Consider the following 18526-nt stretch of genomic DNA (forward strand, 5'->3'; position numbering starts at 1 on the left):
TAAGATATGTTTGGTTTACTTCAATTAACTAAGAATTCTCCAAATCCTTAAAGATTCTCAACTGTACTTTGTCATACTGAAGAAGACAGAAGAAAACTCCTTTCATTTTCCATCAGTGTATAAGCAGGCCTCAACCGATGTTCAGAGCCCAGCCTGCCCTTAGAGTTAATGAGACTGTCACATTAGTGTGAAGGTGACTGATAAAAAGCAAATATATTCTGCTGCCAGGTGAAGTTTGGCTTGCCTCTGCTCTGTGCATTGCAAAAGCTGAGTTACCCGGGGAAAGGTGAGATCAGCATTTTAGAGCTTTATTGAAGCAATCCTCTCTGCCTAGGAATACTTACGCTGTAGCAGGGCGAAATCAGAACCTGAGTCTGTACTGGCAACATAGAGATGCTTTATTTTTCTCAAAATACAGAATAAAAAGTATTCCAGGGAAAGTATAGCAAAGCATATCTACTTTCAGAAGTTCCACTGTCTTGCTGTTATTCTGATTATAGGACTGGTGGTATAATTATGACAAATTAGATGCTTAGTATTTTAGTGTTTGTTTATGGTGGCCCAGGGTCACCTGGCTTACCCCAATGACCATTGTTATCTAGCCCATCTGTTGCCCAGGACTTGAGGACTTCATCTGCTGTGACCGTTGCCTTCTGCTGGACTGTTTGTAGGTAGCAATCTGTTTGCAGCCCCTCCCCAGTGCCGGCTTTTGGCACACAGTTTGGGGTATAGAGTGCCTGGCTTTGCACAGCCTTGTTCTTAAGTGATTGCAGGCGCCTGCCTATTTCTCATCGAAAGGAGGGGTGTAGCTGGCTACCCCTAGAGCTTTGGGGGATTTCTTTGCTTCGTTTTTATGCTTAGCTTTTAATACCTATTTCTAACTCATTGGATATGCTCTGTGGCTGGACACCTTCAGAAAAGCAGTTTTATAGTGATTTAACAGGCTATTTCAAAAGGAACGTGAGGAAGTATGCTTTGAAAGGGAACTTCTCTTCCAGCTGCTTCCATACAGCACTTTAAAAACACATAGGATACAATAAAGCATGTGTTGACATAAGTGATCATCAAAAAAAATTTTTTTTGGATTATTCTGAAGGAGTATAAACACACGTGGGGAGAGTTATCATCCTTTACCCAGCAAAACAATTACATCAGTGCAACTTGGATTGGGATCTGCCTTAAGATCTCCCAGATGTTGCAAACAGCACGGTTGTGGATCTGTTGCTCGGTGTAATTATAAACTGTTAAATGAAGGAGGGGAAGTTTGTTTTCGAAGAAAGAAATGTAAAAGCCTTCTGGGGTATGCAATAGAAGATCCCCTCTTTATAGCTGATACCCAGAGTCGTGACCACCTCTGCTTATGCCTGGCTTTGCCAAGGTAGTGGCATGGTCAACCCTACCTTATGCCTAAGCTCAGCTGTTCTCTGCAGCTGAGATGATGCCCTGCTCGAGGACTGACTGTGGGGCGATCCCTGGTGCGGAGAGAGTAGGGCTGCTCAGAAAGGCGGCCTCTCCTGGCTGGGGGAGAGGGAAGTGCTGCCTGCCCCATGGCGCAGAAGTGCGGCAGGTCCTGAGGCGAGGGGTGGGAGCTGCTCAAGCCCCAGAACGAGGGAGGATTCTGTAAAGCGCCTGTGCCTGGCGTTTCCTGTCACATAACCCTGGTTAGGGTGCTGGCTGTCTGCGATCCTCTGCCCAAGGCCAGCGGTCCTGGCTGCGTTTGGCAGCAGCATTACTGCCCCGAGCCATTTGCCATTCAGCCTCCTTCGCCAGCAAGGCAGCTGGGGTGGCCGTCTGCCTCCCCGCAGCCCGGGGCACCTGGCTGAGCTACTGGCTTACATCAGCCAGCTTCCAGGAGTACCGTGAACAGTGGCAGGCGAAAATTGGAAACGCCACCGTGCTGCCGTGGGTGACACAACCTCTGGCAGGGGCAAGGAGGATGGCCGGGGCAGCGACCTCCCCGGATACCTCAGCTAAATCTGTCAGAGACTGTGAGTGAGAGCCCGAAGTAACTAACTCTCACCAGGGGCTGCTGGAGAGTAAAATACAGGCACCTAGCCCAGGCCTCTGGATTTTATTCCACTTCACCCCATTATTGGGACTCACCTAAACAGCCTTGCTTACGTCCACTAAAGAGAGGCGATGGTGGAGTGGGGTTTGTGCCTGGGAGGTGTATTGGTGTATATGGGTGCGTATGGGTATACAGGCACATAGGTCTGTATGGATACTCTGCCCATCATCCTCTCGGGACCTTCCCACCACCAGAGTCAAATGCAGGTGGGGCACATGGCGGGCAATGAAGCAGGTTGGTTAAATATAAATGAGCCATTAGTAGCGGAGTCCTCTTTCTGGCACTTCAGCTTAAAAACAGGCAGGTTCATCCTGGGTTAGATGGCGGCAGCAGGGAGGAACATTGCTGGACCTGGTGCTGCCGTGGGCCCGTCGAGGCCAGCTCACCCCGACGCCAGGTGGGGCTATGTTATAACATTACAAGGCGCTACCAGAGTATCCTGGCATTGTCGTCTTCTCTTTTTTAATTTCATTTTTCAGGATGACAACACTTTAGAGGTTTATGGCTATCAGGAGAATTTTCTACTAAGTCATATACTGATGTAATGAAATCTAATATATGCCGTGTAATGAGTTATGAGATGTTATTTAGTTTCAGGGTTTTATTACTTCAATCAGTTATGACCATATTTCCTTTTATATGATTGCTCACTTTTTAAACATACCAGATGACTGTATAAAGAACACCTAATAAAGTCGGGAGATGTTAAAATATAAATGTTTTAATTTTTGCCATAAATTTGTTTTAATTTGACCAATAGTGGCTTTTGCGTTGGAGGGAGTGCAGGCATTGTTAGAAGCGCAGACCTTGTTAGTATTGTCTTGGATCCTTTATGGGACGCAACCGCACGACCCTGCTTAATTGTATCTGTTAGAAATCAGCCGCCTATGCTCGCGCTTGGTGATAATACTGAAAGCTTTTATTTTTCTGTGTATAAAACAAGAAAAACAGAAAATATCAATTTGTAATAGAAGCTGTAGTCTTAATTATGTTCTCATTTTTACCAGTAAAACTGCCAATATACTCGCTCCTGGGTTCTACCACTCTTCTGAAGAGGAGAATCAGGTTTTGTGCTCTATCATCTACATCAAAATCAAATACATGAATGTTCTTCCCATGCATGTTTTGGTGATCCTCTAATTTTTCCACATTTATGCATTGTATTTAAAAGTCATTCAGGGTAAATTCATAGGAGTGGAATTATATAGCTGTGAAATAAGGTCAGAATAAAGTCTTGAATAAATCAATGTTTAAGCGAGTGAAGGACTTTACTGAACAATAACAAGAACAAAATGGTGTAGATTCCCATTCTCAACATGTCCATCCTGAGTGCTGAATTTTCAGAAAACATTCTAAAGTACATTTATAATGGTTAATAACTCTGTAATAAGAACTTTTCGGTGTGTTGTTACAGATATCGCCCTACCGCATGGTATTTATAAAGATGACAGGTATCATAAAGCTTTGGTGCGCTGCCAGTTCCTAGCGTGCCACATGCTCTGGGCACACGGGGGTCTGCAGTGCTGCTGGCTGGGGCCTGCATGGGCACCAGCCATCTGGGAGGTCCCTGGGCACCTCTAATTAAAACACTTGGATTTCCCCCTGCTTCTGAACCGGGCTGTGTTGCTCAGTTTGCTTAGCCCAACTAAAGTCTTTGCTGCTTCCATAACTGAGGCTTGGTCTCCCCTGCTTTGGGCTATGTATTTCCATCCAGGCCAGATGATCATCTGAGCGCCAGGAGGAAGGGCGACTGCAGAGCCTGGGGTGGAGGAACAAGGCGGTGGCCCTCTCAGTCAGCAAACTTTTTACATGGGCTTAAGGGGAACAGTGAACAAGCTGCTTTATATGAGACCTTAAAGACAGTCTTTGCAGCCAAGTTGCTGTATCTGCAGGGTTCATGCAAGACCTGGAGCCCTGATGCTGAGCTTGAGCTGCTCGGCAGCGCAACAAAAAATGGGCTATGCAGTGCTGTGCTGAGGGACCGAGCTGCTGCGTTCATGGGGACAGGGGTGAGCAGGGAAGAAAGGAGCCAGCTGAAACTGAGCTTGCTGTAGGTGCTTGTCCAACCTGCTTCAAGTGAGGGAAAAAAACACCATTTAGCTGCAATTAGATTTAGAATTTGCAGCAAAAAGAAATATTTCCAGCATGTTTGGTGTGTTGAGGATGTGGCTACCCCCTGTATCATGATCAAGGATGACTTCGTTTGCCATGATCCCTGCTGTTCTATTGTCTGCTCAGAAAAATGCCAGTGGCCTCCTCTGGCAGAGGTCCTCTGCCTCCCCTCTTCCCTTCCCATCCCTTCCCATCGCACTTGGACATTGCAGCATCCCTGGCCAGATGTGATGGCCTTGTTTCAGATGTGGTTAGTATTGCTGCTGTCCATAAACTTCATCCTGTAGTTCTGCAAGGCACAATGTCTATCGCAGAATAGTTCCTCTGTGCACTTGCTTATCAGTGTCATATTTTTTTGAATTGTTCATACGTCAAGATGCTGTAATTCTTCTCCCAGAATTTATTCAATTATTGATAGAGATACTAACAGTAAGGGAAAACTTTTAAAAGATCCGTTCTATTTCTCCATTCTATTTATACCTCTGTCAATAATTGGATAAGTTCTAGTAGAAGAATTGAAGCAAGTATGAAATAAAGACTTTACTATTCACAAACCCAGGATAATAATTCAGTTAAAGAGAATTATACTTTAAATGAATGGCCAAGCATACTTAAAATATGTCTTTGTATAGTAACAAGGCACAATTTAATCCCATTAAGAAAATGTTGGCAGTGCCTCAGTAATTGAGAACTTGCCACCAAACTGTCCTGCTGTAACCTTGCATGTAGGAAAAGTTGAGACAAAGCAGTGTACTGAATTTGACACATCTTTGCCCTTTAAGTCCTTAATGATGCAATGAATTGCTAATACATATAATGTTATTTAGCTACAGAAACTGTCTTACGTGCAGAAACTAAGCAATAACATCCTTTCTAAATGTGCTCTATTCACTAATTCGTAAGTAGAATTTATTTGCATATCCATAAAACATAGATCTCTGAAATGTCTCAAAAGAGTAAGCCCACATATTATTTTAATTTGCAAGAAATGAATTCTTTATTGTATATATATTACTTCAGGGATAAAAAGACAGGTATGTCAGTTTCTTACTAACCAAAAATTTAAAAACATTGTTTTCTCCCCAAGTTTTATTTTTTACCCCGGTTCCTCTGCTTTTACTTTGTCCACAGTATTTTCAGTAGGATCTAGAGTACTTTTTTTTTTTCTCCCTTCCAAGTACTTCATACATGCACTCAGCTGCTAAAATAATCAACTTCTCGTCTATTATTTCTAATTAAGAAGGAATTAAAATGCGCTATAAAAGGGAGAGTGTGGCTAGATGCCTTTCTCATGGCCACATATTATATCCTTGGAGATCTTGGAAACAACACTGTGCGGAGAGTTTAAAGCGTTAGATTTTCAAGACAAAATCACAACTGATTAAGTATAATGTAAGATTGGCAGTGCCCTGGGGGGGTCAGCACACCATAACGCTGATGAGGAATGCTACCCGCTTCTCTGCAGCTTGGCAGGGCTTTGGTCCTGCTCTCCTCACACAGTTTTTGCCTGTGTTTTGATGCAAGTGGTGTGTATGGCAGTTCCTTGATTTCTGTAAGCATGGAAGGAGAACGAGTGCTTTGACTGTTATTAAAATATGCAAATAGTAAGAGTCAAAAGCATTAATATTCAACACTATCCTAATCCTCTATGGAGGACTTGCCCTTAAAATATCAATGTTGTGGATTTCCTCCACTGTTATTTGCAGTATCATTTTGCTCTGCTGAATGAATTACTCGACAGCGCTTTGTGTCTCTTTTTAGTGTAACAGCTTCTATCAAGATTCAAACTGACAGTTCCTGTAGTAAGGCATGAGGAAATATATTTGAATAGTGCATGTGTTTTATGGTGTGAGATCGGAGCACACATGCATCATAGAGTACAATAGGGAATAAGAGGGGAACTATAGGTATATGCACACACACAGACAAGAGTGGTTGTTTTGTATCTCTTGATCCATGCTCTGGCGTTCACCACCCAGCCAAAAAACATAGCTGCCTCTCCGTCCGTGCGGTTGCAGAATGAGTCTTCAGTCCAAGGAACGAGGTTTGGAAACCCCAGAAAGCGGCCAGTGTGCCCCATAGCGATGTGGTGGCCCCGTTTTTCCCACCTGAGTGTCGGTGCTGAGGACGGGCCCGGCTGTGTTTGGCGGGGGCTGTGCTCCCCCCCGAGCCACGACCAGCACGGTGTGACCTGCTGCTTCCCACGGACAGGAGCGGAGGCGCTCAGTGGGTCTGCAAAGCAGAGTGGAAAAATTACTCTGGGGGTAAGGAGCCATGGGGCCAGATCCGGCCCCTCCTTCGCAGCCCAGCCTGGGCTGCTCCCCCGCGCCGCCAGGGCTTTCTCCCTCCTGCCTCTTAGCGCGCTGCTGACACGAAATTCCTCGCTGTCCCGTGCTCCGCGCGAAAGCCGTCTCTTCTGCCAGCTGGAACAACTCGGTTTTATCATTCTGGTCCATTCACACCTACAGCTCCCTCTGGAGCCCCTCACTTATCAGGGGACGACTCTGGAAAGCTTTTCGTCCCACAGCTACATAATAAAGGCTGTCCCATCTCCTTGGGATCAGGGGCAGTTTTGTTTTAGGTATCTGTAGGGGCTGCAGTAGAGCCCAAAGCTGTATAAAGTGAATATACCTTAGGTGGGCTCAGCACCAGCGGTGTCTCGTAAGTGGCTCTCTGCTGCGGACAACCTTGCGTCGATACCAGGAGGGCAGCTGGTTGACAGCGAAAGCAATATGACAAAAACTTGATAGGCAAGAGGGATTAAAAAATGTACAATTGTGCAAAATTTGTTAAGCTCAATTACATGAGTCGGGAACTAGTGAAGTGTTTGAAGACCTGGAAACAATTCCAATTTGTCATATGGGGAGTGCTCCTTCCCAGAAACAGCCTGAGCAAGCAGAGGCTAGTCCACCATATGGAGAGCAGATGTCTCGAGGGAGCTGAAAAGAAGATACTTTGCTAGTACTAAAAATATGCAGTACTAGGAGGTGATAACAAGTGCTTCTAAAGAAGAAATAATTACTTATCATTGAGTAGACAATTTTTACTATTTCCTAGAACACAGACCTATATGCTTAAATAATCCAGGACCGTCACAGTTAAGAGGCACCGATTCACAGCTGAGGGCAGACTGTAAAATAATAAGCAGACTGCATGTCTTGTTTAACCATGTTGCTTTTTAAATCATGTTTTATCACAGACTGTATCACACTGAAATGAGTAGGGTGATAGAAATACAATGAGTTACCAATGTACAATTATTTTGATTTACAAAGCAGTATGGTTGCCTTTACCACTTGCTGGTTTGATATTTTACTTTTTAGCACTTAACTTTGGAACGGTGTTGTGGAGATTGACTTAGTTTATAACCTCAGTCCTACAGTCCGATTGTTCCTGTGAGAGCAGCCTGCAAGCACTGAATCTGCTTCAACTTCAGTAAGGAGGCTTGAGACGAGAACTTCGTCACTGCCTTCAAGTATCTTGGGAGGTCTTTTAAGGAAGGATCCCAGTGAGCGAGGAAGCTAAAGTACCACTTGAAGTTAAGTGATGCTCTGCCACTCTGGAAACAGAGTAACTCAGCTGTTGATAATGCCGTCTAAGTACCAGCCCTATAGTGGGGCCATGTTACTCATGTCCCAGGTAGATGTTTGCGTTTTCCTCCCGCCAGAGTTGCTCTGCCTCCTGAGTACCAGACCAACAGCTATCGACATGGCTCCCTCAGCTTCTGGGGAGCTCCAAGAGGCTACTGCAGGGGGAAATAAAGCAAAGGAAATCCCAGCAGTATAGGGTGGTATGGTTTATTCCCTGCTGCTGAGGTGAGACTAGCTATAACAGACCATCCCTGACAGATGTTTCTCTAATCTGTTCTTAAAAACCCCTAATGACTGTGCTTCCCCAGCCTGCATAGGTAGCCTGCTCCTGAGCTTATCTTTGCTTATAGTTAGAATGTTTGTCCTAACATCTAGTCTAAATCTGCCTGGCTTCAAATTAAACCTATCATTCCTTGTCCCACTCTTAGTGGACCTGAAGACAACTGATTTTCATCCTCTCTACAAAAATCTTTGAAGGGCATTACCCTGCTCCCTCTAGTCCCATCCATCTTCTCTTCTGTAGACTAAACAACCCCAAGTTCTTTCAACCTCTCCTCACAGGTCAGGTTTTATAGCCCTCTTGTCACTCTTGTTGGTCTCTTGGGGCTCTCTATTTTGTTTACATTTTTCTTAAACGGTGATGCCCGGCATAGGACACAGTGCTCCAGCTGAGACTTTCGCAATGCCATGTGGAGCAGAGCCATCTCCTCCCAAGCCTGCCTTGCCTGTCCCCATGGGCACAGCAGGGACCTTCCATGGTGCTCCCCCACTCTGTGGTTATTCCTCATTAGCTGCCAGGTCCTTTCTGCTGTCTGGTCACTCACTCCCCATTCTGATAGAAGTCCTTTTGACCTGCTGACACTCTGCACGTGTCTTTATTTGCTTCCATTTGTTGATTCTGGAAAAGCTCTCCAATTTTTCGTAGCTATTTTGAATTTTAATCTTGGGCCCCAATAGGCTTACAATCTGCCTGGCTTAGTGTGATGGGCAGATTATATAAGCATACTTTATTCCATTATCCAAGTTATTAATGAAAATATCAAATAGAAACAGACCCTGAACGGACCCTGGGTGACCCCATTAAAAAAGAATTTTCAGCCTGATGGTAAACCATGATAAGTTCAGTATGTTTTTCAACCACTTGTGCATCCTCTGACTAATGATTTCATATGGCCTGTATTTCCCTAGCTGGGCTTATGAGAATGTCATGGGGAACAGATTCAAAAGCCTTACTGTAGTCAAGATATGAGTTGCTGTTTCCTGCTTATCACCAAGAGAAAGGAAACATCCTTGTCCTTCTGTAACGGATTTGCCTTGACCATGCAGTGCCAGACTGTGAGGGGGAGGATTCCTGCTCTCTAGACAATAAAGAAAAAGCTGCCCAAATAGTAACAAGGCATAAATTTGGGGCAGGGAAGTCTTTGGTGACTGCTGTTGTAAAACTGCATTAAAAAAATGCATCATAAGTACAGGCTTTTACTGCTGATAAATGAGAAGTCTTATGCTGGAGTTTGTAACAATCATGAGTCTAATATTGCTACCAAATATCCAAGTAAACAGCTAAAGAAAGGAGGAGAACAAATTAGTGTCCCTCACAGCCAGCGACAAGTCCCAAGGCTCCTGCCCTTACCTTGTATCAGCATCTAGGTGAATCCACCGCTCACTCTGAACTGAAAAACAACACCTCTGACAGTAGGAAATGACAGCAGTAGCACCTACAGCCCTGGAAAGGCTGAAGAATGTAATATTATTTCCATTTCAAGGTAAAAATCTTTCTCCTTGACCAGAGTCCTGATTAGGATTTCCACCCTGCCTTTGCAGGGAATTCGGAGAATGGGGAGGCATCCTTTTACCTGGACCAAGAATGGTTGCTGCTTCAGGCAAGCAAAAGCCACAGAAACCCTCCTTTGGTGGAGAATCCAAGAGGCAAAAGGAAATCATTCCCGGGAGAGCATGGCAGAAGCTTGGCTGTGCTCCTCAAAGGAAAGCTTCAAGAAGCCTTTCCAGGAGTGGCAAGATTTTGTTACTCTCCACGACAGAAACCAATTTTTGATCCCCATTTTGATTTTTTAATTTTTCCTAAGTGATTCCAGAGACTGGAAGAAGCTATTGGCTTCCAATAAAACCAGCCCTTCTGTGGGATTTCTTGGCAAGTGCTCAGTGCCACCAGGCAGCTGGGCATCATAATTATTTCTGCCTGTTTCTCCCTACCTCAATATCCACAGTACTGACCCATCCCCTCTGACTTGGGAGTGTTACGTAGGTCTAACATCTCTTCTTGCCATGCTGTCTGTGGTTCAGACAGGAGCTATGCAAGCAAGTGCTGCGAATGACTGAAACCACGGGGATGTTCATGCACGGAGTGGGTACGAACCACCAGTGTCCTTGTTCAGCGGCTGCTCCCTGGCGAGAGAGAGCCAAAACGAAGGAAGGGCCGTCTGCAAATGTGGAGCAGTGGCTCTGGGCACATCTCGCCTTGGGCAGAAGATGAGGGCAACAGAAGCAGAGAGGCTGCCCAAATAATCCTGGCAGCACTTCACAGACCAGCGGCGCGAGGATTTCTTTCTCCCAGTCCGATGAACTATTCTCCACGCTGGCCTCACGGCGGTGCAAAGCAACCTGGGGGTCAGTGTTATCCCCTGCGAGGGCCACCGGGCCTCGTCCTCCGGAGACTCCTTGGGGGTGTGAAAGTGGGGCGAGCGGCTGGTGCCTGTGGGGCCGGGCACATGCCGCGTGCCCTGGCGGGCTCAGCCGCTGCGGCGTCCGGGGCAGAGCCTTTCATGCTGGTAGCTCTGGGCTATGTATCTTGCACCTTTAGATTCAATTTGATACTGCCTTCAGCTTGCTGGCCCCTTGCCAGCGCAGCTGCAGAAAGTTTGGGGAAATTTGCCATAACGTGCTTGGGAATTCTTGTGAAAAGCAAGCTTCACCTACTGCAGTGGAGGGGGATAAACTGAAGCGACATGAGATGCTTTTCGTCCTGAAATGCTCAAACTTAAAATCAGAAGTAAGGTGGAGTTTAATGTTAAAATACTCAAGCTTGCAAATGAAGAGCCACTGGAAATCAGTGTTTAAGATCGCTCAGAAAATACACTGAATTTATGCCCCAGATTAAAACTCATGGAAGCATAACACTAGTTTTGCTAAGATCCACTCCAACTCACGTCGCTACCAGCAGTGCAGATGATGTTCTCAACCTGGACTTCGGTGGACACTTTGGAAAAGTGCAGAAGCATGTGGCCTCGCCGACTTTCAGCCAGGCCCAGACTCCCAGCCTGCCGCAGGCTGGCGGCGCAGGGGCGGGAGGGCGGGAGCACCTTGCACAGCTCTGCCTACCCTCTGCCTGCGGGCAGCCGCACCGCCACCCCGGCTCCCAAAGTGAATCCTACTGCAAAAATCTGCTGTGTGACTGAGCATCCCAAATGGCCGCACTATGAAACAGCAAGGGGCTTTTCAAGCCTAGACGAAGGTGATGCTAGGGCATAAGCAATTAAAGAGAGAGACACAGCGGCCTTTATCTCTTTCCTATCAGTAAAAGCTTGAATGATGTTTTAGGTTTTCAAGTATACCCTTTTTCAGCATTTTGCTGCAGCAGGGTGGTCACTGGGCTTTGGACCGCAGCCCAGCCAAACAGAATGGGGCTTTTCATCAGTTAAAGTCCAAGAAGGAAATAATGATCTCAGAGTTTTGTATTTATCATTGGATTTGGCCCACTGACCTGCCTAAGGAAAGGCAATGGCTTGAAACAGTTTTCACAAAGCCAGGACCTCAATGGCTACAGTAAAAATTAATTTTATCCTGATCTCTTTTTTTCCTTTTTTTCCCAAAATACACTTATTCCGGTCATGTTTGGATAAATTCTGCCCCTCTGTTCCCTCAGTGTGTCAATGCAGCTCTCTGCGCTCTGAAAGCCAGAGCTGGCCTGCAGACTCCAGTATCTTGGCAATGACTTGCACACCCACAAACAGGGTTATGTGGAGTTATGTATGATTCAGCAGCAACAAGTGTGAAAAGGTTGATATTGCTGGCACTCGCCCTTTATCAACCTTTTCATATTTCTGGCATTCACTGTGTTCATTGCTGGCTACAGATGTTTAAAGAGCAAAAAAGAGTGAGTGCTGCAGTTAACATTTTTTTTCAGTTAGCATTTTTTTTCCATCCCCTTTGGTCATTTAAGCAGATTTTCCATTTTTATGGACATGAAGAGTTTTGCCTCACCTTCCTAGCATGAGCGTGTACCACCTTCTTCTCCCCAGAAGCCCCCCAAGGAAAGGAGTGATACTCGTCGCTACCTTGGTCCCCCCTCACTCAACCAAGTGTGAGTTTTTGGGGTGTGAAAACACAGGCATTTCCCATCATGTGGTGGGAGCATGTTGGGAGAGATGGGTGTACACACGGATGTTGGCTGAGGGGACGGGAGCATCTCACCATCCCCTCATACAACCAGGCAAGAAAGCTGCTGCACACCGAGGGATCCCCGGATTTTGGTCTCACAACAGGCATAATTCTGGCTGGAGAACAGGCTCCTGCAAGAAATAGGCTGTCTGCTTTAGCCAAAAGGCTAGGCATCACTGGTCTGTGCAAACCTAAAGACCTTAGCACAAAAAAAAAAAAAAAAAAAGAAAGAAAGAAAGAAAGAAAGAAAAACCACACACAAAGCAAAAAATCTTCTGTGTTCACTGGGACCACAGCAGAAAAGGTTAAGGGATTTCCAGTGTGCTGGGCTTCCTGATAGCGTACAACGGTCTGATGAAAATTATCCAGACCTCTCTTGTCTTTACACATTGCACATCCCAAAGCCCTGCGTTCCTTTCTTCTATTTTTTTTTTTCAGTTATGAAATAGGGTCAGCTTTAGACCACCTAAAACCCAACTGAATTGGGACTTTGGACTCTACGATCCACCTAGATCCTAGACTGCGATATCGTCTACCTGCTTCCTGGGGTTATTTCATCCCAAAAGGTCCCTGTGGTCATTAGGCACACTCAAGTTCCCAAAGTGCTTCGCTTCTGGCACCTACGCACACTCTGGGCAGCTTCTTTGCAGTGGACTGATGCTTTTACTGACCGATGACCATTGTATGGCTTGCATTAAATAAATTTGGTGGCAGGTAGAGATTTTGAGGAGGGGTGTTCAGAGAACCTAAACCACCATGACAAGCGACATTACTTTACAACTGTGTTGGCCGTCTCAGCAGAACTGCCAAGGATTAAATGTTTAGAGCTTGATTTATCTCCCAAACATGGTTTCTCCAGATTTACTGCAAGCAGTACTGCTTGCCAGTAAATCTAGAGCTGAATTAACTTTCAGATGAAAGTGAATTCACCTACAGTTCTGACAGCAGAAGAAATCACATGTTTAAAGACAAATGAGATGTATATTTGATTTTATTCCACTTTTCCGCAGCATACATGATTACTGGCAATTCTTTCTTTCTTGTGCACAATCTTTTTTCTGTTTATTTGTCCTGATTCTGAGCTAACAGCTATTTTTACCTATGAGAACCAGTTCACAGAGGCTCTTCAGGATATAAAGCACATTTATGATAAGACACCTGATAAATCCTTCTATGCTCTGTATCTTTCCTGTAAAGCTGGGGGGGAGGAGTTGAAAAGGAGAAAAGACCTGCTCTGAGAGGATGTCATAGCTGTTGGGCACATCTGCCACAAATTAAATTACCATATAAAGGGCTTATTTCACAAACACATTTCCTTTTGGCTTGGAAGGAGACATAAAGCAGTGTATCCCTTCAGTTTGCATTTGAGGAGTCTCTGAAAATTTGGGATTGCCCTTCACGGTATGCCAACAAGATTTAGTACTGCTGAGTCTCTCAGGTGATGATGCTGTAGAAGTTACATGAAAAATGAATCTTTCTTGGTTCCTTGATTAAGTTTTAGCTCATAATAAATCTTCCAGAGAAATCAAGCCTGTCTTGCTAAAAGCATGAGAAACCTTTACAAAGCCCGCTAAGAATGTGTGAGAAAAGGATCTCACCTGTAAGAAGCAAGCTTGCAAAAGTAAACCTGTCTGAATTTTAAAATATCCATTCCAAATATTTCACAGTGAAATATGCGTGCATGCCAGAATTTGAAGACAAAAGTGCAAAAGACATTGAAATAAATAATAGCTTTTAAACACACCATGAACAAAACACTTGCAAATAGATTGCTTTGTCCCCTGGCATAAAAAAAATGAATAGGAAAAAGAAGGAAGAGGAGAAAATGCAGGAAAAGAAGTGATTTAAAAAAATATTTTCTAAGCAGTCTTTACCAAAGAAGACAGACAATCTCTGTTCTGGGTGATAAAGAAGAGGCAGCACGAGCGAGTGGCAGGATCGCAGTGGGAAATGCTGCGCCAGGCACAACCCGGTGTCCTCCTGCTGACTGCTGGTGCGAACCCAGGTGTTCACAAGGTGCCCATGGTGTAACCCCCCCCCGGCAGCGCAGCCGCCCCTTTTAGCTTTTGTGCCAGTTTCTGAGTGGACTCTGCTGCGGCAGCCCAGTGGTCGTGACAAAGCTGTGCCTGCGTGTGCCCTGTGCTGCAGCACAGGGAAATACCCGGCACCGCCAGGGCAGCCTACCTTCCGCAGGTGACACGGGTGCTCAAAGCAAAGACACTGCTGTAATTTTGCAGGAGCTCCGCCGAAATCCGTGGACACGGCACTTGTCCATTGAGGTTACCTAGAAATTGAGTAAAGAAGAATGAAATCATGAAACCAGGCCATAGTTCTTTCAAAGCACGTGAAAGCCTTTTAGCCATCTAGAAACTGTCCCCAGTTTTCTGCTGATGTAAATCAGCATAGGTGGTGGAGTTCTGCTGATTTACACCAGCTGAGGAACTGGTCCTACATTTTCACCTGGTTCATGAAGATTTATACACTAATTCCCTGCATAACATTAAAATGAGAAAAAGAGTCTTCTAGCTGGGTCCACAAGTCCTGTTTCAGAAATAAGTTATCTCAGTGTTGCTGGGTCAGATCTTACTGAGAGGACAATACATTCAGTGCTGTCATGTAAATCATTTCCTTTTGAATACTTATGTCTAATCAACTTCAGACCTTGTTTTGGACACACTGTATGTTTCATAATCTGAAGAACTCTTTCTGATGAAATCCTTGCCTCCTGACCCCAAAATACATCTGAACAAAATTGTCCCATCAGGAGTTCAGATAATTGCTTGGCCTTTCCTGTCAGTCATAAAACAGACCAATCCAACTTTTTTGGACATTCCCCCACACTTTAATGTGCTTTTCAAACACATTCCGAACAGCATAACAGAATAGGAATGGTGCTTTTATAAATGTGTGGTACTTTATATGCTTAAGCAAAGAAATCAGAGACTCTCTTTGCTGGTGCCATATGTATTATTGTGTGATAAAAATTTACCAGCATGTAGTTCTGCAATTATTGTTCTTACAGCTGCATTAGTCTTAAATCTTATTTATGTGGCATGAGTTTTTTCTTTCACTGGAACTCCCAGGCTTTCCCTCTTCTTGCGCCAAAGCTTAAGAAGCCTTGAGTAGTCCAGGCACAATTTTCAAGATCTCTCTTTCTCATCCCCAGAGCGAGTACATTTAAGAGAATTGCTTTTCTGCTCCTACACAGAAATTCCTTCTAGGTCAGCAGCAGCACGACTCCTTGCATCTAACAAAAGTCACTTGTGGCGCATGCAGTGGGACACTAGCACGGGCGGCCGAACGAGGCTTTGCCTTGTCCGCCTGGCTACAGCAGGACAGGAGGTGGCATCTGGGGTGCAGGGCTGTAAGTTATAACAGGCAGAAGCAGAAACCCTCAGTGGGGGTGAAGCTGCGATGTCCAGATGCTGCTGGGGGGCAGCAGGATAGGATGTGCATGTGGAAGATGTATTCTAGACTCAGCAAAAGCCAATGGAAGATTTTCTATTGACTTCTGATGGGGCCATAATTTTCTACCGCTAATCCTCATTCACAGACTGCCTGTGTGAGTAGGAGAGGTCCCAGAAGGAAGAGGCAGAACAGGGCCCAGAGAGATAGCAAAGATTTGCTGAAGGAAGCACAGCATGTTCTCCTTGTGAACAGCAAGCTGCCCCATGCGGTTGGACATTGCTAAATCCTGAGCAATATGAGAAGCATTACAAATATTCAGGCATCACAGACAAGGGTTTACCGAGATCACAGTCTCAAGCTGAAAGCCTGGGAATTCCTCAAGGAAAAGGTGTGGTCTGGGGTAGCGCATGTGAGCTGAAAGCTTTCCAAGTGTGTCTGCAGCTCTGAACATCTGATGAGAAGATTAAGTTCATGGGCAAAACACACTGTGAAAATGGAAAGCAGACTGCAACATTTACCAGTAAGTTAAAAGGAAAAAACATACATGAATGTTAGAAAAGAAAAATAATTAAAAGGATGCTCTGTATCAAGAAGAAATCTTTCCCAGGATTGGAAAATAGAGAACAGCAGGGTTCAGCTGCCACTAATGAACCTCACTGCTGTGCCTGTGTCCTCACCGAGCAAGCATAGGTGCAAAGCAGATGCACATGGTCTCACAGCCTGTTGGGATACCAAGCCTATTTATCACCTGGTTCTTGCAGACAGATAGGTTCTGTTAGACTTAACAGTGCCTGTCTAAGATGTTAGCTTTTCAGTGGCTTGCTGGAAGTTATTTCTACCTAGCACGGGTGACAAGAATGAATGTAGCATGACTGCATCTGCTACTATTTGGAGTTTAGCACTTTACACCATCGACAAAGGGTAATCTGGAAAGGTGTGAGTGGTGTTTCTGACACTGCTGAGTAAGTGACACATATGGGATGGTTTTGAATCCAGCACAGCCTCATGCAACATGCACTCGTGGGTTCAGGAACAATACTGTAAACATTACAGAACCACTGCTGAAGCTCAGGCTGGCTTTATAATTTCACAGGGTACAACTGAGCCAGTCATCCCAGGCAGAGTTCTTGCAGTGTTTACAAGCTGTCCTTTGAGCTTCAAGGAAAAGCACAAATCTTTGGAGAGCTTATAATCTCTGTCAGGGTACCTCCAATGAAGGCCACGAGAGTCCTTTGAGTAGCTGTCACTCCCATCAGGACTACAATGCCCATGGACCAACACATGGAATTGTTTTTGCCCAAACTTTTCATAAATTCAGGACTTATGTTTTGTGTAGGAAAGTAACATTCCATTTTTCATAGCTTTGCATTTCTCCTCTTCATTATTTTGGGAAAAGCCCTTATCTCCTCACTCCCCTGCGCTGCGAGACAGCTTTTGTGGTGTCCAGGTGGGACAGCCCGGCATTTCCACATTCCACCTTCTCCTTCCCTCACCTCGGACGCCTCTTTGTACCTGCCTCATATCTCTTGTGTCATCTCTGCTTTATCCTTGAAGTGCAAAAGGCATGCATCATACGCAGAAATCAGTCTGCAGGCTGTTCCTTTGAATGCAGAGAGGAGCATACCTCAGGTCAAAGAGATTTTTGTGGTCTCTGGACACTTCAAGGCTTTGCTCATTCAGCTCCACTCCAGGAAATATAAAAACTTTGAGTGAACTGTCCTTAAAAGGGCCCATGTGAATGTCACAAAGGCATTTCAGCAAACTAATTCAATTTTTGCGTGTTAGGATATTTCTATGTCAGAAGTGGACTTCTAACACGAAAAACAATCACTTTAACAAATGAGTACAGTTAGGCAACTATGGGAAAACAGTTTTGCCAGGGGAAAAAAAGGACTTGTTTTACTGGGTTCACATCCTACTATTATCTGAGCTGCCTCCATAGTCCCAGGGTCAGCTGCTCAAAGGGGCAAGCGGACTTTAACACCGAGGCCTGCCAAAGCAGATCTCTCTCTCTCCTCTAAACACTCAAACCTAGCTACTGCTAGTAACATCGCTTGAGCTTAACCACTGACTGAGCACTCATACGGAGAAAGGTCTAAGCCTCCCAGGAGCCGGAAGCCGCCTTCCCCGGACCCACGTCGCCGTGCAGGGCAGAGGTGAGGAGGCTGCGGGCGTAGCTTGGGGAGCTCGCGGCGGGGACAGCAGATGGGGGCTGCCCAGGTGTGCCGGAGGCAGGTGGCCCTGCAGGTCTCCACTGCGCCAGTGCTCTGCAGGGTGGTGGACGTGCAAACACAGCGTGGCTGCGGGTTGGTCCATAGTCACACAGCTGATGAGGCCGGGAGGGGCCTCTGGGGTCGTCTGGCCCAAACCCCCGCTGGGACAGGTCACCTAGAGCAGGTGGCCCGGGACTGTGTCCAGTTGGGTTTGAATATCTCCAAGGATGGAGATGCCACAACGTTTCTGGGCAGCCTGTGCCAGCGGTTAGTCACCCTCACCGCAAAGAAGGGTTTTCTGATGTTCAGGAGGAGATTCCTGGGTTTCAGTTGTGCCCGTTGCCTCTCGTGCTGTCAGTGGGCACCACGGAGAAGAGTCTGGCTCCATCCTTTGACGCACTCCCATCACAGCATTACACACGTGCACCAGGTGCCCCTGAGCCGTCCCTTCCCCAGGCTGCACAGTCCCAGCCTCTCCTCCTGTGAGAGATGCTCCAGCCTCTTCGTCAGCTCCGTGGCGCTTCCTGAGCGGCGCCTCCGGGGCGAAACGCCTGAAGCGAGCTGTGCCGGGAGCGCAAGGCTGCTTCCTCCCGGCCCCGCCGCTCCCCGCGCTGCGCCCTCGCGGCCCCGGCTGCAGCCCCCGCCCCGGCGGCGGCGGCAGCGGCGGCGGCGGCGGCGGCCGCGCGGTGGCGCTGTGAGCCCGGCTACGGCCCCCGCCCCGCTCCGCCGCCGGCGGTGCC

The sequence above is a fragment of the Dromaius novaehollandiae genome, chromosome 2 (genome assembly GCF_036370855.1).
Source record: "Dromaius novaehollandiae isolate bDroNov1 chromosome 2, bDroNov1.hap1, whole genome shotgun sequence".
NCBI lineage: Eukaryota > Metazoa > Chordata > Aves > Casuariiformes > Dromaiidae > Dromaius > Dromaius novaehollandiae.